Here is a 20,685-nt window from a genome sequence, read left to right as displayed (position 1 = left end):
CTTGTTAGAACCATCATAATAGGCGTTAGACAAACACAAGGGTCCTTCAGGAACGTTGGGATTGGGGCTTTACACAGTCCTGGATTCTATACCAGTTCTGCCATTGATTAGATATTTATCTTAGGGGTGTTTGGTCATGTATCTCAGCCTCACTGTCTTCATTTGTCAAAAGGTGAGAGTAATATAATCTGCTCTGTTTAATTTCTTGAGTTACTTATTACTTATGGTGTTCATCATACACTGAATAAATATTGGTAAGGGGCTTTAAAACCTTGAGAGGGCATCACATGGTGGCAAAGCCTTACTGCAAAGATTTCCTAGTTATGAGTCTCACGTGCTGTGTTGGGACATCTGAAACACACAACAATCTGAGCACAGTGCAATATCCTTATGTCTTATCAGTGACACAACAAAAAGCATGCATCTCAAGTCCTTCTTAGATGCACACATGAAGGCAGTGTTTCAGTGGAACCTGAGGAGACTTGGAAGATGATATAAATAAGCACGTGCTTCCTGGAGGCACAAGAGAGCAAGGTGAGCTCACTAACGGCAGAGTTGAAAGCATCTAGAGCAAGAAGCATGCACGAGTGTGGATAAAGGCCCGCATGTGTGTGCGCGAGCCTGTGTGTTCGTGTGTAAAAGAGAGAAAGAGAGAGAGAAAACAGGAGGTAAAGAGAGGGGTAGAGGAGGGAGGGAGATACACACAGAGATGAAAACAGAGAGATAAAGCCTGAGAATGAGAGAGAAACTGAGAGACAGAGAGACTGAGCGAGAGAGAAATAGGTCAGGAAAAGGAAGAGGAAGGAGAGGAGGCAGCGGAGGATAAAGTAAGAAGGTAGAAACATTTTTTATGGCACCTTACAGTTTTCACACAGTACTCAGCAGCGGCACCACCCTGTTCCTACCTGCAGGATATTTTACCAAATGCTTCACTTTACCCAGCCCTGCTACAAAGCCCTGCTGAGTTGACACAGGAGGAATCTGAGGCCCAGGGGACAGAGTTACCTCTCTCACAGGTTCTGGCATGAGAAGAAGCTAAAGCAGGAACCCAAGGGCTGGCCATAGGGCTGAGGACAAGCACAGGGCACTTGGTGCCCAGGCCTCCATTTTAGGACTGCCCACCAGGCTCCAGGCCACCTGAACCAGGACAGGTCAGGGCACACGCAAGAAGTCAAGGAGAGTTTTTATTCCTTCTCCTCCATCTGCATGTATTCTTATTGAAACAATAATGTAGCGGTGAAGCCACCTAAATAAAAAAATCCTCTGTATTGCCATCACCTTCAATAGATAACATTTTTGCACAACTTCCTTTTACCTCTTTCCCACAACTGTTTTTCACACAGTGGTAATCATAGCACAGACATCCTTTTGCCCCCATTGCTTTTTCCTTTATTACAGCGTGCTAAACAAAGCAACTTGTTGCTATGGTGTTTCCACAACGTTCATTTTAATAGCTACATAATATTTTATTCAAGGAACACACCATAAATTATTGAACCATTTCTCTGTTGTATTCTCAGTGAAGTTCCCACTTTGCGATAAAATATTCATGTAAATATATATAATAATTCACTCCATTTGTTCTATGCCTTTCAGTACTTGGCTCATGAATATGTCATCTTACAGTTCGATAGAATTTGGAAGGTAAGTCCACTGTTTTTAATAGGATGCTTGTGGTTATCTTAAGACATTCCAGCAAACATTCCGAATACTGTGATCTTCTATTTATACCCCTCTAGTCAAACACGCCAACACTGGGCTCCCTTTTATGGACTTTTGTGCACTTGCGCTCTTTCCCCGACTCCCTCTCTGTTCCCATTCTTCACTGATTTAGTCTGGGATAGGGGGAAGGAGAGAGAGCAGTGGTCTAACTTCATTCCCCCGGCCTCCAAAGAAAAAGGGGGAAAAAAAAAAAAGAAACTTACTGCCTGTGATTTGTTTCTAATCTAACCATTTAATGAGTTAGATTGCCAGAGCTTTCTTTCTCTCTTCCTCACTAAGCCTTCTTCTCTTCTCGCTGTAATAATTGTCCAGCTCATCCCTTCCTCTTTAAATTTAGTACTTGATTTCATCCCTCAGATAAGTATGCGCTTCAGCAATGTTCCCTTCTGTTCTCATTATTAATGAGTTTGGGGACACTTGGGAGCTTCTGGCAGAAAAGATCACAGCAGACCAGCATGGAAGGTAATTATGCAGCCAGCGACGGGGGCCTCCTTCCTTATTTTGGTCACCATTAAATGAGCTTGTTGACAGCCCATTGTTTAACCCTCTCTTTTGAAAACATACATGCACACATTAACTGCAGTGCCCTCACCTCTAGCTTCATTTAATTTTTCTGTCAATAATATTACCTTTTCAAGGCTTGGATCTAATATCTTCTTACTGGATGTTATTTATTGTATTTAAAGTATGCTTCAACTTGCTTTTTGAAAGAAATGGACAATATGTGAGTAAATTTCTACATGATTGAATATGCATAGATTTGAAAGCGAAAAAAAAAAATCACAAAAAGACATTCTCCGATGTGCCACATCCCTTCTAAAGCCATTTGAGCAGAGGGTCATAGCAATTATTACTCATGTTATCCAAACCCTAGTCTGTGGTATACTGGTTGGAAGTCCCATTTCTGATACTCACTCCCTGGAAATGGGATTCCCTAAGGGAGGATCAGCTAGCCCAGTCCTTGGAATCATTACTAAAAAATCTACCTTAAATGTCAACTTCATATTGAATACAAAGGGACTGATACTTTTTATCCCTCCTAACTAGAGGAGGGATGGAAGAATTGAGGATTTTTTTTCTCATTTAGGCAGCAGAGACTGGCTAGTTATTTACCAATTTCACTTCCTTTTTCTCCTGACACACAGCAAGGAGGCATCTCCAGTGGAGCTTTGACTGGTGCTTTGTATGTAGAAATGATGCCACCTTCATCCTGATCCCCAGACCACTGCTATACTACGTTATCATTTCCTATGCTCTTTCTGTCTTTTCCAGCTTCATACAGATGGCTCTTGTAACTGTTTTGGAAAACATGTACTGAAGACAGCAGACCAGGTTTCAGAAAGTCCGCTCTAGTATACTAACGAGGAACATAAACTTGGCAATTTATGTGAACCAAAAAATAAATTTCTATCATGTTGCTCCGTTTGTTCTTTTTCTCTTTTGTTTGTTACAAGTAGTGCTACTCTAAACACACACACACACCATCAACACAATAGCTTAAATGAGTCTCTTCATGAATCCTAGATAATTTATTATCATTTTTATTCAAATTCAGGCCCATCTGTTGGTGTAAGAAGCTGCATAAATGCTTTTTAGGACCTGAAGTGCAGTATTTGAGTCACTTATTTCAGGTTCTGCTACTAATTGCTTACGGTAATTTTCTTTTTTCTTTTGAATGATCGTATAAGCACCATTATATACAGTAAAGGGAAGAGGTCTGTAGGCTTTTCAATGCCTTTCCATCTTCCCAGGGGCCCTTTAAAATAATCATTTAAAATACAAGACAATTCAGTGAAATGATGTGATGCTTTCCATGAACTCAGGGAACCAATGAGAATAGAGTTTTATATGAGATGTGCAAGCAAATGAATGCTTCCCAGAGTCAGAAAGATGCATTTTAATTGAATTATTGCATTGACCATGTATCCTATTTTCTTTTAGCACTATGTCTCCCTGGCAAGTTCAGCCAAAGCATTCTTCTTCTTTTTTTTTTTTTAAGTTACAACTGTAGCTTTTAAAAATGTGTATTTCTAGTTTGACATAGCATGACCTTTTCTTTCGTTTGTCATGCATAAATGTAGCAGTTTGTTTTCTTTAGAATCACTATACAAATCCTCGTTTTTTGCTTGTGCTGGTGGTGTGCGTGCACACACATGCTCACTCATGTGTCTGTGGTGAGGAATTCTTTCCCCACGAGTGCAGAGAGTGGCTGATGGGAGTTGACGAGGTGTGTATTTTCCTCAGGGTTACCGACCACCAAAAGATACTGGGAGAGGGGAGCCAGTGAATTTGTGGGTGTTGAGCTGTTGGATATTCTGGATGCAGATTTTTTTTTTTAATTTACAGTTTAATAAAACCCAGCTGACACTGAGTCTTTTTTGTAAATCATGTTTATGAGATATGAGTCAGTGATGACATGTCCTTAAGCTATTCCAGTGAAAGGAAAGCCTCTCAGAAAAGCGACCGTTGGTTTTGTGGGAAACTTGGCCAAGCATGTTGCTCTAGGCTCCTTTCTTCATTTCAGTGAAACCAGGACATCTTCAGAATAAGTTCCAAGGTGGTTGTTTTTTTTTTTTTTTTTTCTGTTCGAAAGTGAGGTCAGAAACCAGTTTTGTTTTTCCATCATCATTCTGACCGTCTGAACTGTCAAAGTAAGGAATTGACGGTGAGCCATCATCTTGAGGATGAAGTGAGTGCTGTAGTCAGTGTGTCTTTATGTAGGTGGTTTTTTTTTTTTTTTCGAAGCATTTGAAAGTCTTTCCTGAAAGTGATTCTGTGTCATGAAAGAAGGTGACTTTGACAAAATGCAAAGACACTTGCCTTGTACCACCATCTAATTCCTGCCATCAAAGGTGATGCCATGGTCCTTTAATGGTTTTATTGTGGTGGAAATATCTATGCAATTATGAGTCAAAGGAAATGGTAAACTATCCTCATATTCTTCAAATAAGCTGAGCATTTCACTGGAAGAAAAAGTACTGTAGGCATTTCACTTGAGGAAGAGAATACACCCTCTATACTTTGAAACCCTTCTTTTTAGTTTTTAAAAATCTCTTAATTTCCTTAGGAACTGGAAACAAAGTCAGTTTTCTCTTTGGATCTGAAAATATAGAGTGACAAACACAACACAGGCATATGACAATCAACGATGTTCAAATAGGGTCTCTTTAAAAAAATTGACCTGTGTGTTGTAGGGTCAAACTTGACTCATTTGCAACCTAACTTTTGCCATGATTAACTTCCCTGGTGGCTCAGTGGTAAAGAATCCACCTGCCAGTGCAGGAAATGCAGATTCAATTCCTGATCTGGGAAGACCCCCTGGAGAAGGAAATGGCAACACCTCCAGTGTTCTTGCTATGGGCAGAGGAGCCTGATGGGCTGCAGTCCATGAGGTCACATAGAGTCAAACGCAGCTTAGTAATTGAACAACAACAACATCAAAAGATCGCATATGGCATCACACTAACAGGCTAATCAGCATTAGAACAATAGGATTCAAGGGCTCAAACATATCATCAATAATCATGCCTAGAATTAAGGTTTTAAAGAGGTAGAGCTGCTTTCAGGAAGTAGATTGAAGACCCCTTAACCAATTAAGCCGGGTACAGTTCCTGGGTGGGGAAGAACCCCTGGAGAAGGGAATGGCAACCCACTCCAAAATTCTTGCCTGGACAACTCCAAGGACAGTGGAGTCTGGCGGGCTACACTCCATAGGGTCGCAAAAGAGTCAGACACAACTGAGTGACTAACACTTTCCTCTAACCAATTATATTGACTCATATTTTCTTTTTCACATTTGTGTAAGTGGTATAATCTTAAAAACAATGTCTCACATGTCTAAAAAATCTTTGTGATAAATATAAAATACAAATTTTCTGTGATAAAAAGCGTTGTGCACAGTTAAATAACCAGAAAAGAACTAAATGCTTTTTCTTTTTTAGGTGTACATAAATTGGAACATTGGAGTTTTCAAAGTACGGTAGTAAGCAAAGAAAGAACAGGGTGAGTAATCATTTAAAAAGTGTGAAGGTGTTTTTAAAGAAAGTTTACATAGTTCATACCATACATAGGTCACAGTGATCTGATTAAAATACACAGAAGTTGTGTAAAAAACAATATAAAGAACTTTGCAAAGAAGTGAGACTATGGATAAATAGTTTTAATAGCGTGACAAAAATGAGTACTTTGCAAAAGGCCCTTTTTATTGAACTATAGTTGATTTATAATTTTGTGTTAGTTTCAGGTATACAGGAAAATGATTCATATATATATGAATATATATATGCATATATATCAGTTCAGTTCAGTTGCTCAGTTGTGTCCAAATTTTTGTGACCCCGTGAACCGCAGCATGCCAGGCCTCCCTGTCCGTCACCAACTCCCGGAGTCCACCCAAACCCATGTCCATTGAGTCGGTGATGCCATCCAACCACCTCATCCTCTGTCATCCCCTTCTCTTCCTGCCCTCAATCTTTCCCAGCATCAGGGTCTTTTCAAATGAGTGAGCTCTTTGCATCAGGTGCCCAAAGTATTGGAGTTTCAGCTTCAACATCGGTCCTTCCAATGAACACTCATGACTGATCTCCTTTACAATGGACTGGTTGGATCTCCTTGCAGTCCAAGGGACTCTCAAGAGTACTTTCCAACACCACAGTTCAAAAGCATCAATTCTTTGGCACTCACCTTTCTTTATAGTCCAACTCTTACATATGTACATGACTACCGGAAAAACCATAGCTTTGACTAGACAGACTTTTGTTACCAAAGTAATGTCTCTGTTTTTCAATATGCTGTCTAGGTTGATCATAACTTTTCTTCCAAGGAGCAAGTGTCTTAATTTCATGACTGTAGTTACCATCTGTAGTGATTTTGGAGCCCCCCAAATAAAGTCTCTCACTGTTTCCATTGTTTTCCCATCTATTTGCCATGAAGTGATGGGACTGGACATGTTAACTGGACAGTTAGAACTGGACATGGAACAACAGACTGGTTCCAAACAGGAAAAGGAGTATGTCAAGTCTGTGTATTGTCACCCTGCTTATTTAACTTATATGCAGAGTACATCATGAGAAACGCTGGGCTGGAGGAAACACAAGCTGGAATCAAGATTGCCGGGAGAAATATCAATAACCTCAGATATGCAGATGACACCACCCTTATGGCAGAAAGTGAAGAAGAACTAAAGAGCCTCTTGATGAAAGTGAAAGAGGAGAGTGAAAAAGTCGGCTTGAAGCTCAACGTTCAGAAAACTAAGATCATGGCATCTGGTCTCATCACTTCATGGGAAATAGATGGGGAAACAGTGGAAACAGTGTCAGACTTTATTTTTTTGGGCTCCAAAATCACTGCTGATGGTGATTGCAGCCATGAAATTAAAAGACGCTTACTCCTTGAAAGGAGGGTTAGGGCCAACCTAGATAGCATATTTAAAAGCAGAGACATTACTCTGCCAACAAAGGTCCATCTAGTCAAGGCTATGGTTTTTCCAGTGGTCATGTATGGATGTGAGAGTTGGACGGTGAAGAAAGCTGAGCGCCAAAGAATTGATGCTTTTGAACCGTGGTGTTGGAGAAGACTCTTGAGAGTCCCTTGGACTGCAAGGAGATCCAATCAATCCATCCTAAAGGGTTCAATCCTGGGTGTTCATTGGAAGGACTGATGTTGAAGCTGAAACTCCAATACTTTAGCCACCTCATGAGAAGAGTTGACTCAGTGGAAAAGACCCTAATGCTGGGAAGGATTGGGGGCAAGAGGAGAAGGGGACGACAGAGGATGAGATGGTTGGATGGCATCTCTGACTCGATGGACATGGGTTTGGGTAGACTCCGGGAGTTGGTGATGGACAGAGAGGCCTGGCGTGCTGCAATTCATGGGGTCGCAAAGAGTCAGACACGACTGAGCGACTGAACTGAACTGAACTGATGAGACTGGATGCCATGATCTTAGTTTTCTGAATGTTGAGTTTTAAGCCAACTTTTTCACTCTCCTCTTTCACTTTCATCAGGAGGCTTTTTAGTTCTTCTTCACTTTCTGCCATAAGGGTGGTGTCATCTGCATATCTGAAGTTTTTGATATTTCTCCCAGCAATCTTGATTCCAGCTTCTGCTTCCTCCAGCCCAGCGTTTCTCATGATGTACTCTTCATAGAAATTAAATAAGCAGGGTGACAATATACAGCCTCGATGTACTCCTTTCTCAATCTGGAACTAGTCTTTTGTTCCATGTCCAGTTCTTACTGTTGCTTCTTGACCTGGTACACATTCCTCAGGAGGTAGATAAGGTAGTCTGGTATTCCCATCTCTTGAAGAATTTCCACAGTTTGTTGTGATCCACACAGTCAGAGGCTTTGATATAGTCAATAAAGCAGAAGTAGATGATTTTCTGGAACTCTCTTGCTTTTTTGATGATACAGCAGATATTGGCAATTTGATTTCTGGTTCCTCTGCTTTTTCTAAAACCAGCTTGAACATCTGGAAGTTCATGGTTCATGTACTGTTGAAGCCTGGCTTGGAGAATTTTCAGCATTACTTTGCTAGTGTGTGAGAAGAGTGCAATTGTGTGGTAGTTTTAGTGTTCTTTGGCATTGCCTTTCTTTGGGATTGGAATGAAAACTGACCTTTTCCAGTCCTATGGCCACTGCTGACTTTTCCAAATTTGCTGGTATATTGAGTGCAGCACTTTCATAGCATCATCTTTTAGGGTTTGAAATAAATCAACTGAAATTTCATCTCCTCCACTAGCTTTGTTCTTGGTGATGCTTCCTAAGGCCCACTTGACTTCACATTCCAGGATGTCTGGCTCTAGGTGAGTGATCATACCATCGTGGTTATCTGGGTCATGAAAATCTTTTTTGTACAGTTCTGTGTATTCTTGCCATCTCTTCTTAATATCTTCTGCTTCGGTTAGGTCCATGCCATTTCTGTCCTTTATTGTCCCATTTTTGCATGAAATGTTCCCTGGTATCTCTAATTTTCTTGAAGAGATCTCTAGTCTTGCCCATTCTGTTGTTTTCCTCTATTTCTTTGCATTGATCTCTGAGGAAGGCTTTCTTATCTCTCCTTGCTATTCTTTGGAACTCTGCATTCAAATGGGTATATCTTTCCTTTTCTCCTTTGCCTTTCGCTTCTCTACTTTTCTCAGCTATTTGTAAGGCCTCCTCAGACAACTATTTTGCCTTTTTTCATTTATTTTTCTTAGGGATGGTCTTGATCACTGCTTCCTGTACAAGGTCACGAACCTCCAGCCATAGTTCTTCAGGTACTCCGTCTATCATTTCTAATCCCCTGAATCTATTTGTCACTCCCACTGTATAATAGTAAGGGATTTGATTAAAGTCATACCTGAATGGTCTAGTGGTTTTCCTTACGTTCTTCAATTTAAGTCTGAATTTGGCAATAAGGAGTTCATAATCTGAGCCACAGCCAGCTGCCAGTCTTGTTTTTGCTGACTTTATAGAGCTTCTCCATCTTTGGCTGCAAAGAATATAATATAACAAACTGTGGAAAATTCTTAAAAAGATTGGAATACCAGTTCACCTGACCTGCCTCTTGAGAAATCTGTATGCAGGTCAAGAAACAACAGTTAGAACTGGACATGGAACAACAGTCTGGTTCCAAATCAGTAAAGGAGTACGTCAAGGCTGTATATTGTCATTCCGCTTATTTAACTTATATGCAGAGTACATAATAGGAAATGTTGGGCTGGATGAAGCACAAGCTGGAATCCAGATTTCCATGAGAAATATCAAAAACCTCAAATATGCAGATGACACCACCCTTATGGCAACAAGTGAAGAAGAACTAAAGAGCTTCTTGATGAAAGTGAAAGAGGACAGTGAAAAAGTTGGCTTAAAACTTAACATTCAGAAAACTAAGATCATGGCATCCAGTCCCATCACTTCATGGCAAATAGATGGGGAAACAGTGGAAACAGTGAGAGACTTTATTTTGGGGGGCTCCAAAATCACTGCGGATGGTAGCCACAGTCATGAAATTAAAAGACACTTGCTCCCTGGAAGAAAAGTTATGATCAACCTAGACAGCATATTGAAAAGCAGAGACATTACTTTAGTAACAAAGGTCTGTCTAGTCAAAGCTATGGTTTTTTCGGTAGTCATGTACAGATGTGAGAGTTGGGCTATAAAGAAAGGTGAGCCCCAAAGAATTTATACTTTTGAACTGTGGTGTTGGAGAAGTCTCTTTAGAGTCTCTTGGACTGCAAGGAGATCCAACTAGTCAGTCCTAAAGGAGATCAGTCCTGAATATTCATTGGAAGGACTGATGTTGAAGCTGAACCTCCAGTACTTTGGCCACCTGATGTAAAGACCTGACTCATTGGAAAAGACCCTGATGCTGAGAAACATTGAAGGTAGTAGGAGGAGAAGGGGATGGCAGAGAATGAGAAGGTTGGATGGCATCACTGACTCGATGGACATAAGTTTGTGTAAACTCCGGGAGTTGGTGATGTACAGGGAAGCCTGGTGTGCTGCAGCCCATGGGATCCCAAAGAGTCAGACACAACTGAGTGACTGAATTGAACGGAACTGTGGTCCATATGGTCAGTTTGGTTAGTTTTCTGTGATTGTGGTTTTCACTCTGTCTGCCCTCTGAAGGATATGGATAAGTGGCTTTTGGAAGCTCCTGATGGGAGAAACTGACTGAGGGTGAAACTGGGTCTTGTTCTCATGGGTGGGCCATGTTCAGTAAATCTATAATCCAATTTTCTGTTGATGTGCAGGACAGTGTTCCCTCCCTGTTTTTTGACCTGAGACCAAAGTATGGTGGAGGTAACAAAGATAATGGTGACCTCCTTCAAAAGGTCCCATGCACTCACTGCTACACTCAGTGCCCCCAACCCTGCAGCAGGCCACAGCCAACCCACACCTCCACCAGAGACTCCTGGGCACTCACGCGCAAGTCTGGCTCAGTCTCTTGTGGGGTCACTGCTCCTTTCTCCTGGGTCCTGGTGTGCACAAGGTTTTCTTTGTGCCCTCCAAGAGTCTCTTTCCCCAGTCCTGTGGACATTCTGTCAGCTCTATGGTGGGGTTAATGGTGACCTCCTTCAAGAGGGCTTATGCCATACCCAGGTCTGCTGCACCCAGTGCCCCTGCCCCTGCAGCAGACCACTGCTGACCCATACCTTCGCAGGAGACACTCAAGCACAGTTCTGGCTCAGTCTCTGTGGGTTCTCTGGGTCCTGTTATGCACAAGGTTTGTTTGAGCCCTCTGACCATCTCTAGCGGGTAAGGGGTTTGATTCTAAAAGTGATTTTGCCCCTCCTACTGTCTTTTTGGGGCTTCTCCTTTGCCCTTGGACGTGGGGTATCTTTTTTTGGTGGGATCCAACATTCTTCAGTTGATGGTCATTCTGCAGCAAGTTGTATTTTTGGAGTTCTCTGACTTGATTAATGATTGTCACTTGAACTCAGTAGAGCCTGCAGGTAGAATTTGACAGACATAGATGTTGGAAGAGGTATGAAGGAGAAAGGATTATCTTTACCATTGTGTTCAGTCAATGATAAATGAAGTGAAGTGAAAGCTTTAGTCTCTCAGTCGTGTCCAACTTTTTGCAACCCCATGGACTGTAGTTCACCAGGTTCCTCTGTCCATGGAATTCCCCAGGTAAGAATACTGGAGTGGGTTGCCATTTCCTTCTCTAGGGGATCTTTCTGACCCATGGAAGGAATGAGGAGATGAAGGAGTCAAATCAGAACCTTCTCTGGGAGATCTTTGTCTGCTTTGAAATGGTTTGCAGACAGCTTTGCAACAATAGCTACAAGTACTAATCAGTGGTGGAGTCATATCCCGTGTGATTGGAATAAACATAATTACAAGTACCATGCACACACACACACAGAGGCTTATGATGGAAAAATTATTAAAATTCAGAAGAACTTATTCTATGTCTTTTAAAAGCAAAAAGTGGTGAAAGAAAACAGAATTGTTTCTCAGCTATAGTTGAGTTCAGTCATGGTGGTGTGACACTAAGCAACTGGCTTAATGAGTCTCTCTGAGCCTTGCAGCTTCCCTGGTGGCTCAGACTATAAAGAATCTGTTTGTAATTCAGAAGACCAGGGTTTGATCCCTGGGTGGAGTTTGATCCCTGGAGAAGGAAATGGCAAATCACTCCAGTATTCTTGCCTGGAGAATTCCATGGAGAGAGGAGCCTGGCAAGCTACAGTCCATAGCGTTGCAAGAATTGGACATGACTGAGCGACTAACACTTTCACTTTCTGAACCTTAGTTCGTTTATCACTCTATTATGTCTGTTGTGCTATTTTTTGGAAAGGAAAATGCCTCGAAGCAAAAGCATGGGGTTGTTCCAGGTGCCTTATGATGTGCAAGGCACTCTGCTTATCACAGCCTTCCAGCAAACACCTTGAAGCTCACACATCACAGGAGAGTGGGGTCAGCCAGGGGTCAGTGAGCACTTAGAGTTTTGGCAAAAGGAAAAGGAAGCTCCTTGGACAGATAGACCTGACTTCAGCTTGAGAAGTGTATGTTTGACCTGAGGCCAGTCACTTGCTTTCTCTGATCCTCTCAGATCTTTTATCTGCAAAAGAATGGTAATAGGATGATTATCTGGATTAAATCAATGTATGATATCTGCAACTATTAGGTCTCCAACTCTAGTGTCTCTCTGCCTAGATATTCCTACAACTGCTGGGAGGTTTCTCTGTCAGTCTCCGTGATAAGCTGGGTCTCACCCTTGCCTGCAGCGCTGAGGGTGTTCGAGGGTTATCTCATTCATCACAGATAGCTGCTGGGAGCTGACCTTCATCTTTAACTGTCAGTTTCCTCTGAACAGTTATCCCTCAGAACATTGCAGTTCATGTAAGCCACGGCCAAACAGGAGGGACACCGCCCACCCATCCACAAGGAGTGTGATGCTTGATTGTATCTCTTGATTCGGAAGCTCTTTATTGGCAATTAATAGAATTTAACTGGTAGGAGCATGAAGAAGAAAGGAAAAGAAACACATAGGCACATACACTGCATTCTTCATCTGATCTGCTCCAAGGGTACATCTTCCAGAGAAGAAACTGAATATTCTTTCTCAGCATCAGTTAAAGTCATCAGGCACTCCTGAAGGATATTCTATGTTTTGATCTTTGAACACCTTCTAGTAAAAGTGATGGATTCTATTAAACCTCCAGCCAGATTTTGGTACCATGTCCTCATGCTGACTGGCCCTGGACAGCTCAGCTCTGGTGACAAAGCCTTTCCATCAAATAGCCCCCGAGAAGAAACAGCATTTCAAGCCTGTCCACTTGCATGTGTCTGATTGAAGTCAGATTTCAAGTCTTATCTCTGATTTTCTTCTTTCAGGAAGCTGTCCTAGACTTACCATCTCTCCCCAGTGATTCATTTCAGCATCCCCAGCTGACTCTGTGAATTAGTGGTTCACCCTCCATTTGAATTGAGGCTCTTGAAGTTGAAAATTATCTGTGCCAAATGCAGATGCCTTGGACAGAGGTTTGTTTTTTGTGGATCTGGACCACTTGCACACTCTCTGGCATTTGTTAATGTGATGCCATATTTCAGTGGCTCAAACAACAACAACTAATGTTTCCATTTATTCCATTCAGCAAACTGTAATGAGAGTTTACTGGGTATGATTCTGTGCTAGGCTATGTAGTAGGTCAGGACAACAGGGACAATGCTAACTATATATATCTCTTACCCTAGAAGAGATGATATTTTAAGCCCTGTGACTAGTGATGGAGATCCAATAGAGTCTCTGTCCTACTCTGAGCTTACAGCACAATGAGGACATAATGAGAGGCAACTAAATAAGCAAATGTGATGAGTGCCACAGCAAGGCATGTGTTCTAAGACCATGTAGCAACTTGTGGATTTACTCTATAGAGTCCACAGAATGAAAACTGGGAGGGTTGACATTTAAGCTGAGACTTCAAATGATAACTTAGCATGCCAAAGGAAGTGGTCAAACATATTTCAAGAACAGGGAACAATGTGTGAAGGATGGAAGGTAAGAGAGAGCTTGAGATGATTATGAAGCTGAGCTGGATAAGCCGGTTGGTAGGGAGGGAAGAAATGATGGTAATATCTGAGGTTGAAGGACTAGCAAGGGGCCAGATCATGAAGATCCTTACAAATGATGAAGATCCTTTGAAAGGCTTTAATCAAGACATTATCTCATTTATGCTTTAGAAAGATTTATCTGGTTAGTATGTGGAGAATGGGTTGAAGGGAGGGAAAAGAGTGGTATGTGTATGTGGTAGCCTGGGCAAGAGACAAAAGTGGCCAGATAGGTTGGTGCTCTCCAGGACACAAGAGAGAAAGGAGAGATGGGGAATAGTTAGGAGGCAGAGACAATAGGATTTTGTGATTCAGTATAGGTAGTGACTGAGATCAAAGTAAAATATGTAGGCATGATGTCACTGATAGATGTCAACTTGAATTAGATAGTATGGACACTAAGTCTTCTGGTATCACCATGTATTTTGGGGACAGCCTCAAACCAAGCTATCTAGTGCAAGAATACCATGCTATCTTAGAACAAATGGTTCTTTCTCCTGGTTGCAGTTTCAATCCCTAGTTGGGGAACTAAGATCCCACATGCCATGTGGCACAGCCAAAAAAAAAAAAAAAATCTGTAAGAACAGATGACACATGAATAATTTGGACAAGCAGTTTAAACTCTCTAAATTACAATTTTCTTATGTTTAAAGTAGGACAAATAATGATATAAATGTGTAAACATTGATAATTATTCTCATCAGGGTGTTAGTTGGAGTGTGTCTATATGAAAAAAGTAAGATTCTCATCCACTAGTGTTGTGGCTGCCCAAAATACAGAGGTAAAAATGTGTATTTGATAAGATGTATGAAAAAAACTGATAGGAAGTGTAATACATTAAAGTCTCAGGCTTTGAACTACTTCATGTCCAGAGATAGTCTATGCTATGCATGTTCTCTTTAACTAAAAGGTAGAATCTATGCATTTCCTCTTTTATTCAGCCCTGGCCTCCAGGTTCTAAGGATTTACTGTTGACATACTTCCTCTTGGCTTTCATAATGTGTAACTAGTACATAAACCTCCCTGCATGGCATAAGGCTGACTGAAATTGTGTCCCTGAACATAGAGATCTAAGATTTCCCGACCCTTCAGTTGATAAACTATTTTAAAGTGATGAGAAGACAATCTGTGTTTTGAGAAAAATCAGATTCCCAGTGAGGAGTTTTTGGGTTTTTTTAACATAAAAAAGCCTTGTTTGTCCCTTGACTCTTTGGTACGAGATCTCGTCACTGATATGAACAAAGTGACATTCACTTAAGAGTTTAGACACGTGCTATCCAATAGGGTCACCACTAGCTACCCAGTAACTTAATGTAACATTAAATAAAATGAGAAATTCACTCTTTCAATAACATTAGACTCAATTCAAGTGCTCGACAGATACATGTGACAAACTGTTGCCTTACGGTATTGTGCCAATGGAGGACATTTTCAGGGGCTTACTCAGCTGGCTCAGTAGTAAAGAATCCACCTACAGTGCAAGAGCTGCAGGAGACATGGGTTCAATCCCTGTGTCGGGAATATCCCTTGGAGGAGGGCACAACAACCCACTCCAGTATTCTTGCCTGGGAAATTGCATGGACAGAGGAGACTGGCAGATTGCAGTCCATAGGTCACAAAAGAGTCAGACACAACTAAAGCGACTTAGCATGGCATGGCATAGGACATTTTCATCACAGCAGAGAGTCCTTTTTGAAGGCACAGATCTATGCTAAAACATGAAGCCATAAGAAATCATGGAGAGAGTAATTTTTAAAGTAGTGATATCATTTCTGTAACAGGCATTCCCCTTTTAATCCAGTTTATTTGGGCTCACTTATAAAATAATACCACTGAAACTGGACTCTGGTCCATAACTTACCAAAAAGTCTTGGGGTAATTGCCTAACCCCTTTGTAATTCTTGGATTTGATTTCTAAATAATGGAAAAGAAAATATATACTTACTGAATGCAATAGTGAAAATGAGAGTCATTTATTAAAACTGTTTCTTCACTTGACCGTATATGAAAGATAACAGCTGTTTTCTTTCAATTGCCCAAGCCCAAGCACATAGAAAATACTCAGTAATAAAGCACTGAATCCATAAATTTAATGAATGAATAAGTAATGCATAAGTACACTAATATAGTCATTAAGTTAATAAGAGCATATTCTGTGTCAGGTATAAAGCTTTACAGTGGAAGTATAGAATAAAAATAAGTGTTACAGCTTCAAGCAGCTTATAATATCCCTGGAAACAAACAAACAAAAAATAACAGATCATCAAAATAGTTCTTGAGATGAGTCATGATAGAGGTGCCAAAGGAGTATCTTACTCAGCCTTGGAAAATATGTTGGAAGGTAGACAGGGTATCACTGAGAAATGATGTTTACTTTTGATCTGAAGTGTGAATAGATTTTTTAAAGTTGCAAATGTGAGGAGGGCAAGGCATAAGAGGACCAACCATCTTAGTTTGCACAAGACTGTACCAGTTTTAACACTGAAAGTTCTGCAACCCAGCTAATCCTTTAAATCCAGGCATTCTGAGCTGATTGATCAACATGAGGCATAAGCACAAAAACTACCTTTCAGATTTCCAGGCAGAGGTTAGAGAAGAAGCAAAGACAGCAAGGGAGCATCCATGAACTCATGCAGGGAACAGTGGTATGTAAGATGGAGTAAGTCACCTAGCTGATGTTCCCTCTGGAAATGATGACAAAAACACAAATAAGTTCCAAAATCCCACATATTTTAGGTGTCAAATAGGTGCAGAAAAGGTAGGAACTAAAAGCACTAAAATTCTGGAAAACAGAGGGTCATTTAGAAGAGAACTGATGATGACAGCTGTCCTTCCCTCCTGGCTGTGCCCGGGTGTTGCAGGCTCTGGGAGTGAGTGAAGGAGCTACACCTGGCTCTGGTGTAAAACATAAGCCTACAACTTAAGTTGTAGTAATGTAGTAATGTCTGAACTCAGACATTAGAGCTATCAGAGAAAAGTTTTCAAATATCTATGATTAGTATTTAAAGAAGAGAGTATGTTGGAGAGTGTTTTGCCTATGTTTTCCTGTAGGAGTTTTATAGTTTCTGGTCTTACATTTAGATCTTTAATCCATTTTGAGTTTATTTTTGTGTATGGTGTTAGAAACTGTTCTAGTTTCATTCTTTTACAAGTGGTTGACCAGTTTTCCCAGCGCCACTTGTTAAAGAGATTGTCTTTTCTCCATTGTATATTCTTGCCTCCATTGTCAAAGATAAGGTGTCTATAGGTGTGTGGATTTATCTCTGGGCTTTCTATTTTGTTCCATTGATCTATATTTCTGTCCCTGTGCCAGTACCATACTGTCTTGATGACTGTGGCTTCGTAGTAGAGCCTGAAGTCAGGTAGGTTGATTCCTCCAGTTCCATTCTTCTTTCTCAAGATTGCTTTGGCTATTAGAGGTTTTTTGTATTTCCATACAAATTGTGAAATTATTTGTTCTAGTTCTCTGAAAAATACCGTTGGTAGCTTGATAAGGATTGCATTGAATCTATAGATTGCTTTGGGTAGTATATTCATTTTCACTATATTGATTCTTCCAATCCATGAACATGGTATATTTCTCCATCTATTTGTGTCCTCTTTGATTTCTTTCACCAGTGTTTTATAGTTTTCTATATATAGGTCTTTTGTTTCTTTAGGTAGACATATTCCTAAGTATTTCATTCTTTTCATTGAGATGGTGAATGGAATTGTTTCCTTAATTTCTCTTTCTGTTTTCTCGTTGTTAGTGTATAGCAATGCAAGACAGGATCCTCTATGACCACCTCCCAGAATATTGGAAATAAAAGCAAAAATAAACAAATGGGGCCTAATTAAAATTAAAAGCTTTTGCACAACAAAGGAAACTATAAGCAAGGTGAAAAGACAGCCTTCAGAATGGGAGAAAATAATAGCAAACAAAGCAATGGACAAACAATTAATCTGAAAAATATACAAGCAACCCCTGCAGCTCAATTCCAGAAAAATCAAAAAGTGGGCCAAAGAACTAAACAGACACTTCTCCAAAGAAGACATACAGATGGCCAACAAACACATGAAAAAAATGCTCAACATCACTCATTATCAGATAAATGCAAATCAAAAACCACAGTGAGGTACAATTTCACGCCCGTCAGAATGGCTGCTATCCAAAAGACTACAAGCAATAAATGCTGGAGAGGGTGTGGAGAAAAGGGAACCCTCTTACACTGTTGGTGGGAATGCAAACTAATACAGCCACTATGGAGAACAGTGTGGAGATTCCTCAAGAAACTGGAAATAGAACTGTCATATGACCCAGCAATCCCACTGCTGGACATGCACACCGAGGAAACCAGAATTGAAAGAGACACGTGTACCCCAATGTTCACTGCAGCACTGTTTATAATAGCCAGGACATGGAAGCAGCCTAGATGCCCATCAGCAGACAAATGGATAAGGAAGCTCTGGTACATATACACAATGGAATATTACTCAGCCATTAAAAAGAATACACTCAAATCAGTTCTAATGAGGTGGATGAAACTGGGGCCTATTATACAGAGTGAAGTAAGCCAGAAAGAAAAACACCGATACAGTATACTAACACACATATATGGTATTTAGTTAATTGGTAAAGATAACCCTGTATGCAAGACATCAAAAGAGACACAGATAAATAGAACAGTATTATGGACTCTATGGGAGAGGGCAAGGGCGGGATGATATGGGAGAATGGCACTGAAGCATGTGAATTATCATATGTGAAACGAATCACCAGTCCATGTTTGATGCATGATACTGGGTGCTCGGGGCTGGTACACCGGGATGACCCAGAGGGATGGGATGAGGAGGAAGGTGGGAGGGGGGTTCTGGAAGGGGAACACATGTACACCCATGGTGGATTCATGTCAATGTAGGGGAAAACAAATACAATATTGTAAAGTCAAAAAAAAGATAAAATAAAAAATTTTTAAAAAATAAAGAAGAGAGTAAAAAAAGGTAACAAAATAAAATAATAGAGAATTTCACCCCAAAAAAAGTAGGATTTACAGTAGAGAACCAATGGGTCATTTAGAAATGAAAACATGCAGTTTTAGAACTTCAGTGGATGGGCTTGACAGCAGATGAGGCACAACAGAATATAGAATTGAGGACCTGAGGGCCAGATCAACAGAAAATACCCACCTCAGGTGGGGAGGAGGGAGAGAGGAAGCAAAATAAGTAAAAATAAAATAGTGTAAGAGACAGTGGGTCATGATCAGAAACTTGCACATCTGTGTAACTGAAGTCCTAGAAGCATAAGTGGAAACAAGCCAGAGAAATAGTTGAAGAGGTAATGACTGGAAATTTTCCAAAACTGATGGAAGACATGAATCCAAATATTCAGTTAGCTCAATGAACCTCATGCAGGATAACTGCAAAGATAATGTATAGTCAGCTAGAGTTTCATACCAATAAAAGTACCCCTCCAACACAAGGATGAAATGAACAGTTTTTCTCATACACAAAACTGGAGGAGAGTTATCACCTGAAAGAAGGAAAATTGTTCTCAATAGAAATATGAAAATGTTTGAAGGAATGATGAAGACTGTTGAGGGTAAATGTGGAGGTGGATGAGTCAATATTGACTGTAAAAAATACAGTAGCTGGACTGCCCTGGAACTTTAAATGCAAAGGCCTAATAGTCATTAATGTACAAGGCGGGAGTAGAGAGGAAGTAAGAGAGTTGTTAAGTTTCCAGCAGTACTTTGGGAGTAGGAAAAGTCATCTTTTGCATGCCATTGCAATATGACAAGATGCATGGAGTAATACTAGGATAGTCGCTAAAAGAATATTAGAGAGTGCATGATTAACAAGGTGACAAGATAAAGAATAAACCAATTTCTATTAAGTAGATGTGGTAAACTGTAGATTCACAAAGATTTCTGCTAGAAATGAGAATGAAAATCAGGAGACTTCCCTTTTGGTCCAATGGTTAAGACCTCACCTTCTGTATGCAGGGGATGTAGGTTGGATCCCTGATTAGGGAACAAAGATTCCACATGCCTTGCGGGCAAAAAACAAAACAAAATAAAAAATTAAAACAGAATCAATATTTTAGCAAATTCAGTAAAGATTTAAAAAATGGTTCACTTCACAAAAAAAATCTAAATAAATAAAATGAAATGAGATTAGGGGAAGCTGCACTCTATGAAGACAAATAGCACATGTGAAAAAATTCACATAGTTGTATAAACACATTAATGAAAGCTATAGGCATAGAAAATGAACTGGCTCTCACCGATAGTCCATTAAGCAAAGTGTTTCTTGCCTCAGCAACCCAGCATAACCTTACAGTTTAAGGTAAAGTTGCCAATTGCTCTTAAGTCAAAGATTTTTATTTCAGCTATAATTAGAAGGGTCAGATCATGGCCAGAATAAAATCCATATTCCCTCAGGACAAGCTGAAAAGTGTGACAGGGAATCTAGAATCTGTGAAAAATTCACAAGGTAAAAAATTAGAGATGGGAATATGGGAGAATGTTTCCAGATCTGATGACTGGTCATTCTAACTTTTTTTTTTTTCTTCTTCTTCCCTTTCCCCAAAGTCACGTTCTGAGGAATCATCGCATGACATTTCCTCTCTGGAAATTCCTCACCTGGCTCATAAATTCACTGATGACTCAGTGAGGTTGAGAACGTGAAATCCTCTAAGGTCAGACTCATGGTTTCCTTTCAGGCTCATTTAGTCTTTCATTGCAAAACCAATGCATCTGCTAACCACAGGGACATGGCTGTTGCACACTGGAGACAAAAAAGCTCAGTGTCATTGCTGCTGAGACACGGCTGGGGATCAGGAGACACCGTTAACGTGGGAGGGTGAACGATGATGAAGCATCACTTCTGTGGCTTCTGTGGAGTGTTCCTCCTGCAAAAAGAATCGAGTCCTCCCACCGGACCATT

The 20,685-nt window shown here is 40.5% G+C and overlaps 1 long non-coding RNA gene across 1 annotated transcript in view; it reads left to right on the top strand.

The window, feature by feature from the left end:
* Positions 1-551: 551 nt before the first annotated feature.
* The window catches only part of LOC145544633 (uncharacterized), a 37,620-nt gene continuing 17,486 nt past the window's right edge, over positions 552-20,685 (top strand). Inside the window, exons 1-4 of the long non-coding RNA XR_014081499.1 lie at positions 552-668; positions 1,597-1,644; positions 5,664-5,724; positions 20,331-20,437. This is a non-coding gene — a long non-coding RNA (uncharacterized LOC145544633). The remainder of the gene's footprint in view (positions 669-1,596; positions 1,645-5,663; positions 5,725-20,330; positions 20,438-20,685) is intronic.

The sequence above is a fragment of the Giraffa tippelskirchi genome, chromosome 4 (genome assembly GCF_054371585.1).
Source record: "Giraffa tippelskirchi isolate mGirTip1 chromosome 4, T2T-mGirTip1v1.2.pri, whole genome shotgun sequence".
NCBI classification, from domain to species: domain Eukaryota; kingdom Metazoa; phylum Chordata; class Mammalia; order Artiodactyla; family Giraffidae; genus Giraffa; species Giraffa tippelskirchi.
This window is presented reverse-complemented; position numbering and strand designations above follow the sequence as displayed.